The sequence below is a fragment of the Drosophila ananassae genome, chromosome XR, assembly GCF_017639315.1.
Source record: "Drosophila ananassae strain 14024-0371.13 chromosome XR, ASM1763931v2, whole genome shotgun sequence".
In the NCBI taxonomy this organism is placed as follows: domain Eukaryota; kingdom Metazoa; phylum Arthropoda; class Insecta; order Diptera; family Drosophilidae; genus Drosophila; species Drosophila ananassae.
This window is the reverse complement of record NC_057932.1, coordinates 17,522,311-17,538,999: the sequence shown is the minus strand read 5'-3', so window position 1 is coordinate 17,538,999 and position 16,689 is coordinate 17,522,311. Positions and strand designations below refer to the sequence as shown.

At 32.6% G+C, this 16,689-nt stretch overlaps 1 protein-coding gene across 3 annotated transcripts in view; it reads right to left on the bottom strand.

The window, feature by feature from the left end:
• LOC6502358 (cAMP-specific 3',5'-cyclic phosphodiesterase) overlaps nt 1-11,216 on the bottom strand; it is a 193,267-nt gene extending 182,051 nt beyond the window's left edge. For 2 of the 3 annotated variants that reach the window (XM_032452061.2, XM_032452062.2), the window contains exon 1: nt 11,042-11,215. The gene's annotated coding sequence lies outside the window, so the exon portion shown is untranslated. Of the gene's footprint in view, nt 1-11,041 lie in introns of all 3 variants that reach the window. The other variant, XM_032452063.2, reaches the window with a different exon arrangement.
• Nucleotides 11,217-16,689: the final 5,473 nt, after the last annotated feature.

The following is a 16,689-nucleotide window of genomic DNA, read 5'->3' as shown; positions in this document are numbered from 1 at the left end:
TTTGACCCCGATCGAAGGCTATATCTTTGGCAATTCTCACCCGATTCTTAAAAGGAATACCTTAATCGATTTGTGGATCGATTCCCCTTCGATCTGCATCAAAATCTGGAAACAAAATATTTTTTCAAATTTTTCCAAAATTTTCTGGGGTGTCCCCTTCAGAATTTCAAAACTGCATGGGAAGCCTCATATGACACCGATCGAAGGCTATATCTTTGGCAATTCTCATCCGATTCTTAAAAGGAATACCTCAATCGATTTGTGGATCGATTCCCCATCGATCTGCATCAAAATCTGGGAACAAAATATTTTTTCAAATTTTTCCAAAATTTTCTGGGGGTCCCCTTCAGAATTTCAAAAATGCCCTATATGACCCCGATCGAAGGCCATATCTTTGGCAATTCTCATCCGATTCTTAAAAGGAATACCTTAATCGATTTGTGGATCGATTCCCCTTCGATCTGCATCCAAATCTGGGAACAAAATATTTTTTAGATTTTTTCTCAAATTTTATGAGGAGTCCCCTTAAAAGTGTTGGAAAAAGCTCTGAGTACGAGACCATGTTTCTGTAAAATTCCAAAGAAAAGTGAAATCAATCAAAGTCCTAGTTCCAAGAACAGAAAGTCGTGAAGAGCACTAATTAAGATTGAATCTTTTCTGAAGCCCTTGTATTACAATTTCATAGAACTTTGCATAGAGTCCCCCCCTACCTAATAGCCGTACTTGGGAGTGCCTTTCTGGGGATAAATGTTTTTATTTAATATTTTACTTTTTGTTAGTTGTTGTTGGTGCTTCTGTGGCTGTTATGCGATCCATCTTCATTTTGGCGTTTCATTTCATTTAAGGTGAAGAATGAAGAATGAAGAGCGAAGAGGAGGCTGCCAATACGCAATTTTAAAAAAGGCAAAGGCTGAAAAGAAGCAGCACCGTAAAGGTCCTTTTACACGCAAAAAAGGCTCCTGAATATGAGTGTGTTTTTGTGAGTGGTGTGTGTGTGTGTGGGATAGTGTGGGTGTTGGTAGCACTTTCTCATCCACTTGCTGGTTTTTAAGGCACTGAGAAATATAATTTGTATAATTTTTATAATTTATATAATTTTTTAAAAATTATTTTTTCAAGGATATATTTCGTTTTCTTTTATTTTAAATAAATATTATGGCATATTAATTTTTTTTTTATATTATAAAAAATATATAAAAATTTCTCTCAGTGCTTAGATTTCCTTACTTTTTCGTTACAAACACCTTGACGCTGTTTTTTAGGTTTTATTTTTTTGGCCCGACACGCTTTTGCTTTTCTGAAAAGGACCGCCGCCTACATTTTCTTCATTTGTGGCGTAAAGACCTGCCTGCCACGCCCACTTTCTTTTTGCCTCCCTCTTATTTTTTTTATCCACACTTTGGTAACTTGAGCCTGGGTTTTCTTGTAAAATGAAAATGCCCTCAAGGCATCTTCCAGCTGTCGCCCATTTTCGCCAAATGCAATGCCAACAATTTTTTTTTTTTTTTTTTTTTGAAAAATCATCTTCAACCTTCCCGCCTTCTAAGCGCCTAATGATGCTTATTTTTGGGCGTGGTACTCAAGACACCCAAAAACACACACACACATATACATATTTATATATTATAAAGGTATATAGTCGAATATTTTATATACTTTATTAGTTTGTCGGGGCCACCAAACCAGAAAAGAAATTGTTTTAAATTAATTTGCATTCCAAGGCACACAGAAGCCAAAGAACTGTCGTGGGAATGGGGGCCAGAGGCGTTGTCAAAAATAAAGGGAAAGAGGGAGGTATCGTCGTTGACTTGGCTCATTAAGAATTTCACCCCCTGGGTCTGGGACTGGGACTGGGACTGAAGACCTGAGGAAAAGCGAAGTTTTCCACTCATTCCCATCCTCGCTGACACGCACACTCCTCTTTTGGGGATTGGATTTGTCCCCCTCCCCCGACCAGGAAAATGTTCAAGAAAAGCAAATAATCGTTTTAATTTAATTATAGACATTTTTGAGGCACTGCCACGGATTTGTTTTCTAATTCTTTAATTTTTGGGTGGACTATTGTGCTTAATAAAAAATTGAAACTAATTGCTTAGGTGGAGAATGGATTGAAAAGAATACTAGAGATTTTTGGAAGTATGAAAATCTTGTAAGAATTATTTTTAATATTTAAAATCATGAAAAAAAGTTTAAGCTTTATGTATAATATTAAAAAGCTATTAATCTTTAAATTGATTTTAAATAGTAAATAATGGAATATAAAACACCGAGTTTATTTGAAGAGCTGCCGCATAATGTACGGCTGATAGATAGAGGGATAATTACTCGAAAAATAAGAGACTCTATATATATTTTAGTTATTTATTAAAATACCTATTAAGATTAAGGAAATTGTTTAATTTTCCTTTTACTAAAAAGAATTTTAAATTTCCTAATTATTTATTTAATTTTTCAATGTTTTTTTATGTTTTATATTCTATTATCCCTATAAACTTGCTTAAAAAAATTACAAATTCTATATAAAATTAAATTGAATCATAAAATAAATATAAAAATCAATCTACTGGCAACACTTGCCTTGATTTTAATTTTCTTCATTATTTTCTGGTAAGACGTTTACCTTTTTTTTTGCCAAGAAAATTATGCAAAAAAAATGAAGGGAGGGAGAGGGGCCAATGAGGCCAAAGGAAAAACCATAACGAATACTTTAATCCTATTGACGTTTAATCAAGACAGTCGACAGGAAATGAAGATGCCAGCTCACGCGCAATTACGAGAGCCAAGCGAGATGCCAGCGAGAAAGCACAAAGAAATCGTTTATAAATTTTCCTGTTGAATTTTCAATTGGCCCGGGCCATGAATTTCCATTTTAATGCTTCAGCCAACCAAACAAACAACAAAAAACCCCGAAAAAGCAAAAGAAAAAAAAACACACGAGCGACATAAAAAGCAAAGCAAATTGTTTACCTTGTGACCTTCTTATGGGGTAACCTGTTGATGGAAAAAAAATTGGCCCCTTCTTAAAAAAAAGAGAAATAATAAAATTTACAAAAAAAAAAGAAGGAGAAGAAAATATATATTTAAAAAAAAAAAACAAAAAAAAGACAAGAGAAAATGCGACAGAGAAGGCAAATGTTTAAAGCGCTTAATAAATACTCACATTTGCATTTTCACTTGTTGATTTTTCGGTTGCTGGGCCAACAATACAGCCTAGTACAGGACTAAAGGACAGGACAGGAAAAGTGATTTTCCAAAAGGGTCGTGGGAGGGGCAGGCAAGGAAAATCTTTGAATGCCGGGCGGAAAATGCTGACTTCGAAGACCAAAGTGGCGAAGCTCAGCAATATGGAAAAAAAAAAAAATTGAAAGAAGCCAAAGGACATCCAAATTAGCCTGACACTTTAGTTACACTAAAAAAAAAAATATTAGAACTATAGCACAACTATAGAAATATTATTTTCTAATCACTTCTAATACATTTTCCAAGAAAAATAAATTTTTAATAATTATTTATTAATTAATTAGTTATTTTTATTAATTATAATTAACAAGCATTTTTTCTCAGTGCCCATTTGAAGTGCATTTTGTGCGTTGTCATTGTGGTAGGCTAAATAAATTGAAATTAGACGATGTCAGCACAAAAATCCAGAGTTTCGGGGACAATTGAAGGACGACAAGTGGCAGTCACAACATTGACTGGGTGTTTAAGCCCCTGGGCGTGGTTGAATGCATGATATCCCCCCTTCCCCCTCCCCCTTAAACCTAACCTAACCCCCTATCATACACACACACACACACACATGCACACGCACCACAGGACCTCCAGGCAAATGAATGGTTTTCGGTGTTTTTGTGGGTATTTCAGGTCCTGATTCTGTTGAAATTTGAAACTGAAAGTCTCCACACACACCCACGCACAGGACACACAGGACACCGACATCAATGCCAATGAAGTTAATGAGTCGTGGCAGGACTTTCAAATGCCAGGATATGGCAGGGCAGTTAAAGGTGAACATTTGAGTTTTTTTTAGGGGCTTTTTGTCAAAAGAGTTTTTTGTTTAAAACACTTTGTTCTAAAAAGCATGCTTTTTTCGAATAATGTGCTTTTTATGTGGTTTTAAAGTGTGAGAATAGTCAGGAAAGGATAAGTTAGAAAATAAAAATATAAGAAATATTTATTTTAAATATTATATCGTTCTAAAATGCTAAAATGCATGATTTTTAAAGCATACTTTTTACACAAATTATTATTTAAAAAGTATTTAAAAATAATATTTATTGTTCTTAGTTAGTATTTAAGTTTGAATTTAAAAACTAATATTTTTTAATAGAAAAAAAAAAAAAAGAGAGACCCAACTAATAACACTTTGATTTAATAGCCAATGTAATTACTTGAATAAACTTTAAACTTGAAATAGACTTTGAATTAATTTACTCGCTGCTGATCCTGTTTTATCTTTATTATTCCTCAAGACTTGACTTAATGGCAAAAGTTTTTGGAAACAAAAAAGTCAGAGAGAAGCCACATGGCTTTCAGATTTTCCATCTGTTTTTCCCCTCATCCCGGGGGAGATGTGGGGGGAAAAGCATGGAAAATGCGTTTAATTGTGGGTAACAATGTGATTCAGAGTGGCTTCAGAGTCAGCACCTGTGGCATAAATTTTTACCCAGAATCCCAATGACTTTCTCCCTTTCCTCTTCACAATTTTCTCCTAATGTGTTTGGGGTGAAGGAGGGGAAAAGAGAAGAGGGAGGGGTTGAAAGGATATATATTTCCCTTCATAATGTTTGTGGATGGTCAGATTTATGCTGAGTATGCGTAACATTTGCTGGGAAATATTTTTTTGGCAACGCCAGCATTTTTTTCATCAACTTCTCCCTACTTTCCCTCTACTTTCTTCCACTTTCTCCCATTTTCTCCCACTTTCCCCCCCTACACTTTCAGCGAAGGACCCTCGATATTACCTTAACTTCATCTGCTGGAGAACCAAAAACCAAACATTAAATCACTTAAAATGCCAGACCAAGCCCTGGACAAACATACACCGAGAGAAAGTGCCCGGAGAAAGTGGGAGGAGTGGGTGGAGTGGGGTGTCCTGGCATGTCCTGTCTGGAGAGAAGGAGCAGAACGAAAGCCAGAGGGCTTGCGGTCTTTCTTGGCGCTAAAAACTTCAGGAATTTTTCGCACTCTACCTCTCTGTCGCTCTCTTTCTGTTCTTGCCCCACTTACACCCGTCTCTTTCACACCCATCAAGTGGCATCTCCCTGTCGCTTGTACTATTTTGTATATTGTTTTCTTGTTGTTGTTGTTGGTGGAAATGCCTTGTATTTGTATTCGTCCTGGCATTTTGACATTCGACAAACGGCATTTTCATAATAATAAGCAGGACATGTCCTTTTTCCTGTAGTCCTTAAATTTTATTGTTTGCTTTTTGGTTCAAAATTGTTGGCATTTTATTGGAAATATGTAGGGGTATTATTTTAATCTTCTTTTTTTTTTATTGATTTCTTGAAATGTTTATAAAAATTTTAAATTAATGATACAAGTTTAAATAACTCCATTTTAGACTTTAAATTAAACTTTCTTTTGTAAAAATTCTAGAAAGAAAACTCTAATTTATTTTAAATCTCCAAAATATCCAAATCTTTTACTTTAATTCTTGACTTTAAAAGACTTCCCTTGATTTATTAGTCAAATAATAAATTTTAATGCCTTAAATATAAGAAAAAAAAAAGAAACTCTAACTTCTAAATTATTCAACTTTCATTTTCTTTTCAACTTTTCATATTTTTCTTTCTTTATTTCTCTTTTTTATATTTTTTTTAACGCTTTTCTTGAAATCCTCCTGTGTATGCAATTTCCATATTTATTCATAAATTTTCTTTAGTTTTCAAATGAACCTCAGGGCATATAAAGTTCGGTTCAAATGTTTGTTGATTTATTTATGATTTTTCATTTCTTCTCTGGCTCCTTTTAGCCAACATTTTCACGCTTTTCATACACACACACACACTCTCACATACAAACACATTCGTATCTAAACACCAATACCTTTACATTTTATTGCCATCTTGCTTTCACTTACAAAGTGTTGTATGCAAATAATTGCCGAGTGTTTCTTGACCTGCCTGCCCCAAAAAAAAATAAATATTTTTTTCTCTAAGTCATCATTAGCACTGAAGAAAATTAGCAAGTTTTTTCATTAAATTTAACTTTTCCCTTGATTTTTTACCTTTGCTCTTAAAAATAACAGGTTGGGAATTATAAGGAAACAAGAAATTCCAAATGGCTGCCGAGAGAGCTAAGCTAAAACTGATTGAGAATTATAAGGAAGAGGAAAAAATATAAATTTGAATTTTAGCTTAAAAAAAAAAAGTTAAAAAAAATACATAATTCCGTTTCAGTCCCCAATTTCTCGCTCAGTGCATTTATTTGTGTAGGCTGCCTTTTTTTTTGGGGTAGGAAGGAGTAAGAGTGGTGGGTAGGCGAGTCCTGGCACTTTCCTCCTGCACTTGCCACTAATAAGCCAAGGGCAAAAATTCAATGCGGAAAATGGCTGGTTTGGGGCACAAAGTCGAGGCATGGCCTGGGCGAGGCGGAAATTTAAACAATGAACTGCCATGCCCATTAATATTACTTTGGGCCACTCTCAACTTTGACTTTGCCTCTGGTGTTTGCAGCTGTTCCTTGGCTTTCCCCATTTTTCCCCATTTTTGTTTTCCTTTTTGTTGTTTGTTTGTTTGTTTTGTCGCAGAACAAGCCAACAAAAACAAAAACGCAGTCAAGACGTGAGAGTGTTTTTAAACACACACATTTTCAAAACGGATTTCCAACTTTTCCCAAGAAGTATGCAACAAAATGTAAGATTTATAAACTTTAAACATGTTTTGGACATGTCTGTCTTATTTTTAAAACTAGCATAAATATTTAAAAAATATAAAAAATGCATAATTTCTTTAAATTGATTTCCATTGGCAGGCGAAAAGTCATTTTCTTTTTTCTTCAAAAACTTTTCCCACACACGAACTCAGACTCGGAGGAGAAATGAAAATGATGAAGATGAGAAAAGTGGAAAGTAGAAAGTGGGGAAAAAAAAGAAGAAACAAAGGGAAAATATAAAAGTTACAGATTTTTTTTTTTTTTGTAGCAGCAGGGGAGGTGAAAAAAAGTTATTATTACTTTAATTTTGTGAGTCAGTTGAGCGTCGAAGTTTTTCGGTTCCTTTTTTTTTTTTTGTTTTGTTTTAAGAAACGGGAGTCGAACCCGCTGCGATTTGTCTTTGCCAAAAGGCAGAATTTTAAATAAATAAAAACAATGGGAGAGAAAAATTTTGGAGAAAGTTTCTAAAGAGTTTGAAGATTTTTGTATATTTTTTTTATTAGAAAATTGAATGTTTGATTTTACTTTTATATATATTTTTTTTTTCTTGCTTTTAAATATAATAAAATTATTTTAATGTCATAGTTCTAGCCTAGAAAGATTTAAAAACTTATTTTCTATGCCTCTAAAAATTACCCTAAAAAGTATGCTACAAAAAATTATATTTCCCAACAAGCACAGTCAGTACCTGGTACTACTTGCCCCTTTCTTATTTGTTTTTTAAATTAAAAAGTTCCTCTCAAGTTGCAAAGAAAATGCTTTCCGTTTTGGCAACATTTTGAACCCCCTTTGTGGCCATGCCCCTGGACAAAAGTTACCGCTTTTGCATGGTAACAAAAATAACAACATGTGTGTGTGAGTGTGTGCTGTGTGCGAGTGTTTGGTTTTTCTCTTCGGTCTGAAGTTTAATATGTTCCCCAAGGGCCTCATTAGTGGCGCCCCCTGTCGGTGGTTAGACTATCTTTTTTTTTCCTTCAATTTTTTGTTCCCTCAACAAATATAAAATAAATACGTATATGGATGTGTGTTACAACATGCTCTTTGGTCACCTCTTACAAAAAAAAAAAAAAAGAAAAACATTTGCTTTACACTATTTGACAATGTTTTCTGTTTGGAAATCTTTTTTCTTTCCGGTTTGGGGTTTGTTTTCCACCGATTTGTGTTGATTGGACGGGCAAAGAAACCGAAATGCCAAAAAAACAAAATAATAGATAAATAAAAGAAGGCCAAATTGCTTTCGATTCAACTTTAAAATGTGTGTGTCCCTAATGAGTGTTATTATGGGAAAAATAGGGTTGAGAAAGTGACTTCCCTGGGGAAAGTTCGACTCCTTTTTAGGGTTTCCTTTGAAAAATCTTTTAAATTGAATTTTTAGGAAAACCTTTTCCAAGACTCTATAATATTATAAACAATAAAGAATAATACGTAGGTGTTGGAAAACCATTTCAAATGCAAATTGTTAATAAAAAGCACACGAAATGGCTATTTAAATAGCTTGTAAAGTGCTCATTAATTAACAATTAATGGATGACGCAGTTGTTAAATGAAAAATTAATATGAATAATTGTAATATACAAAATATAAAGAAGAATATATGTATATCTAATAAAAATAATAAAAATTAAATTATAGAAATAATAGAAAAAGAAATATTTTGTGGAATTTGAAAAAGTTTAAGGAAAAATATAAAAAAAATTATTTATAAAATTTTCTTGAAGGTTTCTTATTTTTAAATTTAAATTCAAATTTAAATACAAACATTTCTAGGTTTTAACTAAAAATACCGGAAATAGCTGGTATTTCAGAGAGGAATGTAAATTTTTGTTGCCTACTTTTTAGGGAATTTTTATAAGGGACATTTAGGAAAAATGAATAAGAATTCAATCTTTCAATGAAACTGAATGCCAAAAACTCAACAAATAATATGTTATTATATTTCTTAACTCTTTCTTTTTTTGTAGACCCTTTTTTTAATCAGTTCTTAATTAAAAAGCGTAACAATCGCCCCTCCATATATATTATTGACCAGAGAAACCCCCCCCCCATAAATTCAGGTAAAAAAGAGGCTATCCTCCCTAAAAATGGCCAGCAAATTTTCGACCATCAAGTGAATGACCTTGCCAATGTGAATTGGTCGAAAGGATCTGGCTGCCATCTTTCTTTCTTGGCCCGAACAAATATCCTTGAAAGGATACTTCCGGCTTGGGTAAACACAGCACACACGTGTATGTATGTTATAACAGGGAATATATTCCAGAGAAAGTAAAGAAAGTAGGAGAATGTATATATATGCTAATGCCTTGATTACAATTTCACTAATGGCGCCAATTTGTTGTTGCTTCAGTGGCGGAAGTGGCACCCAAAAAAGACGCAACAAAGACGGCCCGAAAAGAATGGAGAAAAATGGTAGAAAGACGCCAGGAAAAAAAAGGAGAAAAGGATGTAGCACCGTAGAGAAGACAGCAGCGTACAAAAAAAAACGTAGAAAAAAAAACCAAAAAACCAATGGCGAAAAATGGTTCTGAGGAAACTGAAAACGATGCCAGGAGAACCTTAGTTAAGTAACACAAAAAGAAAGGGGATGGGTGGGGTGTGAAGTCCTCCTTTTTTTTGGAGGAGAGGGGGGGAGGGGAAGGCCTTCATTTTTTGGACCCTGCAGATACAAATGCGATGCGGCAGGAATCCATGGCTAAAAAAGCTGCCTCTTTTGGTTACGTGTCTCTGTATTTGTGTTTTGGGCCATGAACCCAAAGTCTGCACAAAACCGACTCAAACTCGGCTAAAACGAAACTCACTCGTGGGGAACAGCCTCCCCCAAAGGGAGTCACTCAAAAAAAGGGCTCAGAGTCCGGCTCAAAATTAAACTCAAAAAGGAACTCGAAATTTTACTCATTTTAATAAAGTTGGATTTTTATAGTTCATTTTTAAGAAAAAAATAATTTGTTCCTAATTAATGATAAATATTGTTATTATTTAAAAAAAACTTTTTAAATTATATCTCTTCTTATTTTCTCAAAATTCTTAGTTCTCAAATTCCTTTTTGTAGTATTTTGAATTCTACAAATATTTATTTATAAATTGTAGCTTTTTTTTATTTTCAATTAATTTTTATTCAATTTTTTTTAAATAAAATTTAAGTTTTGTGAGAAAAACCACAACTTTATATGTAGTCCTTAACTTTTTTTTAGTATTTTAATATTCTTAAAAGAAGAAACTTAAAAAATAAATTAATTTAAAGACACTAGAAGGTTAATTTCTTTAATATATATTAAATTATATATATATATATATAATATATAATATATATTAAATATATATTAAATAAATTATATTAAAAATATATATTAAAACTTGTCTTCTTTAAACAACAAAGTCTTAAAAAAAATAATTCCATTTTTTTTTTTAATAACAGAGTATTATTTAAAAATCCTAGCCACTGTCCCGAAAACCTCACTCTTTTTTCGAAAACTCAAGCTCAAATTGAGCTGCTCTCAAAACATCCTCTTTCACTCTCTCTCTCTCTCTGGAACTCTCACTCTCTCTAAGGAACTTTCTCCCTTCGGCGATGCTTTCATCTCCTTAGAGAGACCATGTGCGTGTTTTGGGTTTTCTATTTTTTTTTTTTGCAACATCCTTAGCCTTAGAGGATTCTCGGAGGACAAAAATAGACTCAATGTTGAGTAATGGACTCTGCACACTCTCTCTTCCTCTCTATGGCTCTCTTTGGGATTTCGCAACGCAGGCGCTCTCCTCGAGCGAAAAATAAAATTCAATAAAAATAAGGCAGCAGCCGCACAAAACCAAAAACAAAAAAAAGAAAAAAAAAAAAAAGCTAGAAAATGTTTGCCGACAGTGTCCAGCCTCTGGCCTTCTTTTTTGTTCAGGAGAGACCATCCCTCCTCTCCCTATTCTCTTTTCCTATATTTTTTTATGGGGCTACCCCTTTAAACGCCTTAAAGTAGGCAATAGAATTTTTTTCCCAAAACATTTTCCCTTTTTTTGTGTTAGGGGTTGGGGGGTAAGCTCACTGAGATGAGAATTTTTAATTGCTTCACGGTTTCTGTTTCTGTGTTTGTTTTTGGGAGTTTGTTGTTGCTTTTTTTGAGAGAGGTGGTGCGGGGGTGGCAAAGGGGGGTTGCTTGTTTAAGAGAAGGTCACTTACCTTTTGTCTCCACGTTCTGCTCAGCTTCTCCTTTTTCTCTCAGTGTATAAAACGCCGCTTGCAAATAAATGTTTTCCGGTTGTTGTTTGTTTTTGTTTTTGTTTCAAAAAATATAAATAAACAACAAATAAATTTAAGCACTTTATTTTTTTACTTTTGTTTATATATTTTTTTGTTTTGATTTTTAAATGGAACACTTTATGTTTTGTTTATTATTTTATTTATTTTTCTTATAATTTTTGGCATTCTTTTTCCTTTTTTTAATTTTCACTAAACACTTTATTTTTGGTAGATTTTTATTTTCATTTTGGCACAACAAGAAAAAAAAATGGTTTTATAAAAAAAAATATATTCGCTTTTTTTTTTGTAAATATTGCTTGTGATTATTGCTTTATGTTTTTTGAATATTAATTTTTTATTTATTATTTAATTGTTGTAATTTGTAGGCTTTCCCGGAGGCTTCTCCAGCATGCCTGCCGTTCTCCGGCTGCGGAAACTGTCAACTGCCTTTTTTAGGATTTTCCGCGTTTATTTCGTTTTTTTTTTTCTATTTTTTTTTTTGTCTCAATTTTTGTTGTTATTTGTATATATATTTTGTATTTTTTTTTTTTATGATTTTCCCAGGCAGTACTGGTAATGGTGGTGCTGCTGGTGCTGCTGCTGTTGGTTTTGCAGCTTGTTCTTCTTCTGCGGTGTGCATTTGTTGTTGTTTCGTCTCTTTTCCGCTTTTTTGCTCTTTTGGCAGTTAACTGGCCCACAGCCCCGCCCTCTTGGCCAAAATCGACCCCCCCTGGCCAACGATAACTCTGCGCAGACGTCGCTCTCTAAAACCTATTACAATTTCCACTCAAAAAACTCACCTCAGACCTTAGGTCTTAAAAATATATATATACGATATCTATATATATATATATATATTCCTTGAGATGAAACTCAAAAATTGGAGATTAATTTCTGCTTCTTCTTTTGGGGCTCGACGTAATGCTTCTTCTTACTCTCCGGCTATGACGTTTATTTCTTTTTTTGTTTTTATTATTTTTTTTTTTATCAGCTTCCGTTGAGTTATCGCAGAAATTCCCGATTTCTGATTAACAATTCACAGTAAAAAAAATTTACAAAAAAAAAATAGAAAACACTAAAAAATATTTGTCAATTTTTTTTAGATTTTTTTGTTGTTATTTTTGGTTTTTTTTTTTTTGTTTCGAACAACTCGCATAAAAGTTTCAAAAGAAAGTAGAATTTATGCAGCTTTTATAGGAAAAAGTTTACTGTAAATAATTATAAAAAAAAATTATTGATTATATTTTTAATATTTATAAATTTTGAAATATATATATAGTTATAACTGATATATAAATATATATATATTTACAAACACACACACGCTTTTACAGATAAAGTGCGAGAGAGATAGAGCTTATCAGTTTTTTTTTTTGTAAAAAATTTAACTTTTTTTTTACTATTTTTTTACTTAATTATTTTGTATAATTTTTATTTTATAATGGCACTGATTTTATATTCGTTTTAACTATAATTTTTTTTTTCTAATAAAAAAAACTATAAAAATTGAACGCGTTTTAATAGCGTTTTGGTAGCGTTTTGGTAGCGTTTTACATGCGTTTTGCCGACGGTTTTCCGAACACTGCCGTCGCCCGCAATGATCACTGAAGCACAACGCGCCAAAATCAACTGAAACCGAAAACTGAACAGAACTGAACTGAAAAATCTGAAATCTGAAAAATTATACGAAATAGTACAACTGGCGGCCACCACTGCTACTGAACAGCAGCCTCCTCCGGTCTCTCTGATGGCAACTGAATTGGAAATAGAAAAATAATGCGAGCACGATTTTAGAGCGAGATAGTGATATATAAAGATAGCGACACAACGCGATTTTAATCGCACACGCAAAAAACTCATAATAAAATTGAAAAAGATGAAAATGGAAAAACGCAAACACGAATATATGTATAAGCGTGTATCTTCTATATACATAAGTATTTGAAATGGAAATCATGAAAATATTTGTGCAGAGGAGACTGCAGGAAATTAAGTGGAAAATATAGAAAACTAAAAATATGATTTTTGAATTTGGAATATTCAAAAGGAAACTAGAAAAAGGTGCAAATTTCAACTAAATAAAATTCAAAATTAATTATTAAAATTAGAAAGTTTCATAATATAAGTCTAGAAAAAATACTAAATAAATAAGCAACTAAATAAAATATTATTCAAATAAAAAAACAATGATAATAAAATATTCTCCCATTAAAAATAAATATTTTTCAATTTCTTAAACCCAAAAAAAGGCAAAAAAAAAACACCTAAAATTCCCTATAAAAATTCCCCTTAAATCCATTTCAAGTTAAAATAATATCCCCCCAGGAAATTAAAAGCAAATAACAAACAAATCAAGAGATCAAACATCGAAAATCAGAACAAGATCAATTGATCAGTCATCGAGAAATCATTGAAAACATCTTTTGAAGAATCAACAACGTATTTTAGTCCAAATATTGACATTTATTCAAGTTCATTGATCAAATAATAATCAATCAAGAAGCTCTAACTATTTGGGCAAACAAAAACGGCAATAATTGATTGATTAACTTGAGAGGGGGAACTACCTGAACTATCCAATTAAGTGGTCTACTCGGACAATAAAATAAACTAACTATTTTAAAAAAGTATAGTAATTATATAGTACTCTTTCAGACTTTTCCCAGACAACCCCAATTCAATTGTTATCAGAATGGAAGATAAAAATCATCTAATGATCGTTATGGGAACCTTGTTTCCCAAGATAGCACTATCAAAAGATGAACAAATGATAAGATATCCAACGGATCGCATAACTTTTCATTTTTAAATGAAAATATAAGTTTCTTTTTTATTATTTTTTTTTCTCTTAATACCAAATCGATCTGAATAAAGAGTCACATGCCGCACCTAAATCAACATAGTATATACTATATAGACGAAATCATTTAGCAGGGCAAACAGTTTTCCCCCGATGGCCCGATGGCCCGATCGATCTTCGATCTTGATTGTCATTATTCGTGGATGTTCAATGATGATCACAATCACGAGCTTCTTTCTCATTTGATTTTATTGCACTCGTCCATCTCGTTCTAATGGTTCTAGCTCTGTCTCTATCTCTATTATGCACTGGAGAAAATTCATTATCTACTCTAATTCTAATTATATAAATTTAATTTTTCAAATCATATTTTTCCCATAGAAGTGACTAATTTCGAACAATTTTTTAAAGAAATCTCTAGACTTTATTTTTTTTATAGATATAGATTTTAGATATATTTTATATTTAATTAAAAAACTAATAGAAATTAACCTAAATAAAAATATTAAAAACTTGAGAAATATTTAAAAAAAAAAACTTCAACTTGAACTGGAAATTGTGAAAAATATTTGAAAAATATTAAAACATATTCTAAAAGCCTTCTAAATTTCCCAAATAAAATCTCATAAATTAATATTTTCGTTTCAAACTGTAATTCCATTAAAAATGAAATATTTAAGAGACTATGCACATTTTTCTTGCAGTGCAACGATCTTGGGAATGAGAAAATAAATTTGTTTATTGCCTGCCTCTGTTGTCGCAATCGTTGTTATTATTATTATTATTGTTATGGCTTATTGTTTATTGTTTTTATTGGTATTGCCATTGCTTGATATTACTTATTATAATTGCAATTAAAATCGACCGACGACCGACTGCCGACTGCCGACCGCCAGTTAATGAACAGTTAACAAACGGAATCGAATTTGAAATCGAAACTGAAACCGAAACCGCTGCCAATTCGGAATACGATTCCGATCAGAATTTCGCGGAATACGAGGGGGAGGGAGTCTGACTGCCAAACCCCAAAAACAAAACGCCGACCCTCGAAAAAATCGAACAGAACCGAACCGGCTGCGGTCACCGACTGAATCCCAAGCCCGAGATTCCCACAGACATCGGGGGCTGGGGCTGCCCCGTCTCTATCACCCACCACCCCCTAGAACAAAAAAAAAAAACTATATATATAGGGAACCTCGGAACGTTGATGCCTCGGAAGGGGAAATCGGAAAGTCGGAAAGTCGTATGTCGGATATAGTCGGAATCGGAAAGTGTCAGGCCAACGTCAACAAAGCCGACGTGGATGGTTATGGTGACAGCCGATGGGGGGGATATGTAGAGCGGTTTTGCTGACGGGGGTTCCTTCCAAAAGACACAAAAAAGGCCTAAAATAAATGACAAACTTAGGGGAATATATAGTAAAAAATAGGGAAGTTATAGGTAATTCTAGAGAGCAGAAATATCAAATATTGTTATTAAATAAATATACATATATCTCTTAAAAATAAACAGATTTCAGTCTGAAATTATAAATTTTTACAGAAGAAAGAATAAACAAATTAAATAACTAAGAAATATTAAAATAAAACCAACCCAAAACTACCCATTAACCTTAAGAACCTTATTCCAAATCCAATATGCCCTATCCCCTATCCATACAAATTAAATAAATATGTATTCCCCCCCATATCTTATCAATTGTCTAAACACAAACTTGGTGCCCAACGATCGAACAGATATTAAGTGGCATTAAGTGAAATGTAATAAAATGATAAAGCAAATAAATTAAGGAATTAAAGTTTTAAATAAGACTCAAGGTATTAACAAAATTGAATAAATAAAGAATAAATCAATTAAGAAACAGTTTTTTAGGATACAAATTAAATAGAAATTATTTTAAATATTTTAAAACATTTATTTCAAAACTGTATATTTTTAAAAGTGTTTTTTTTCTGGAAAAAATTGCATTTTTGTTGCCATTGACGTTGTTAACGATTTTCAAATAGTTTGCTTTAGTAGTACCACCCCCCCTCGAGACCCCTCTTGGAAGACCCCCTTTCAACGCCCGTCCCTGTTTAGTGTCGTCATTAGCAACATTGCTATGAAAAAAAAAAAACAAAAAAACAAATTTTTGTTATTTTCTGCTGTTTGTTTGACTTTCGTCTTGTTCGTTTGGTTTCTGTTTCTGTTTTTGTTTTGTTTTGTTTTTTTTTTTTCGGTTTTTGTTTGCCCCAGCACCCTATCAGTTGGAACTTCTGCATATTCTGATAAGAATTATACACCCATCACCCCCACACTCTCCCGCCCACACTCTGCCACCCTCCTACACCCCCCACCCATCTTGGCATGTTAATTTATAGCAATCGCTTCAGAAATCGGTCAGTTTTAATGCCCAAGGCGCTGCCCATTAACAAATTGGAGCATTCCGATAAGATTCTCACATGAAATTATTTTCTTTTCCAACTTGCGATGTTTGGAAACTCCAAAATCAGGCCAAGGAAGGTCAGTTACACGATTGGAGTTTTAAAAAATATAATTCATTTATTATTTAAAGTTTTATTAAAAAAAATACTTTATAAATTTATGGATTTATCGATCATATCGATTAGTTTTTATTTATATTTTTTATAATTAATGATTGTTTTTATTTTATTTTTTGTATTTATTTTTAAACCATTCATAGAATTAATTGAAATATTTATCGGAATTATCGATAGTTTATAAATAGAATATTATAAAATAAACATAAATTATATTTTTAAAATAAATCTAACAACCATAGTATCTA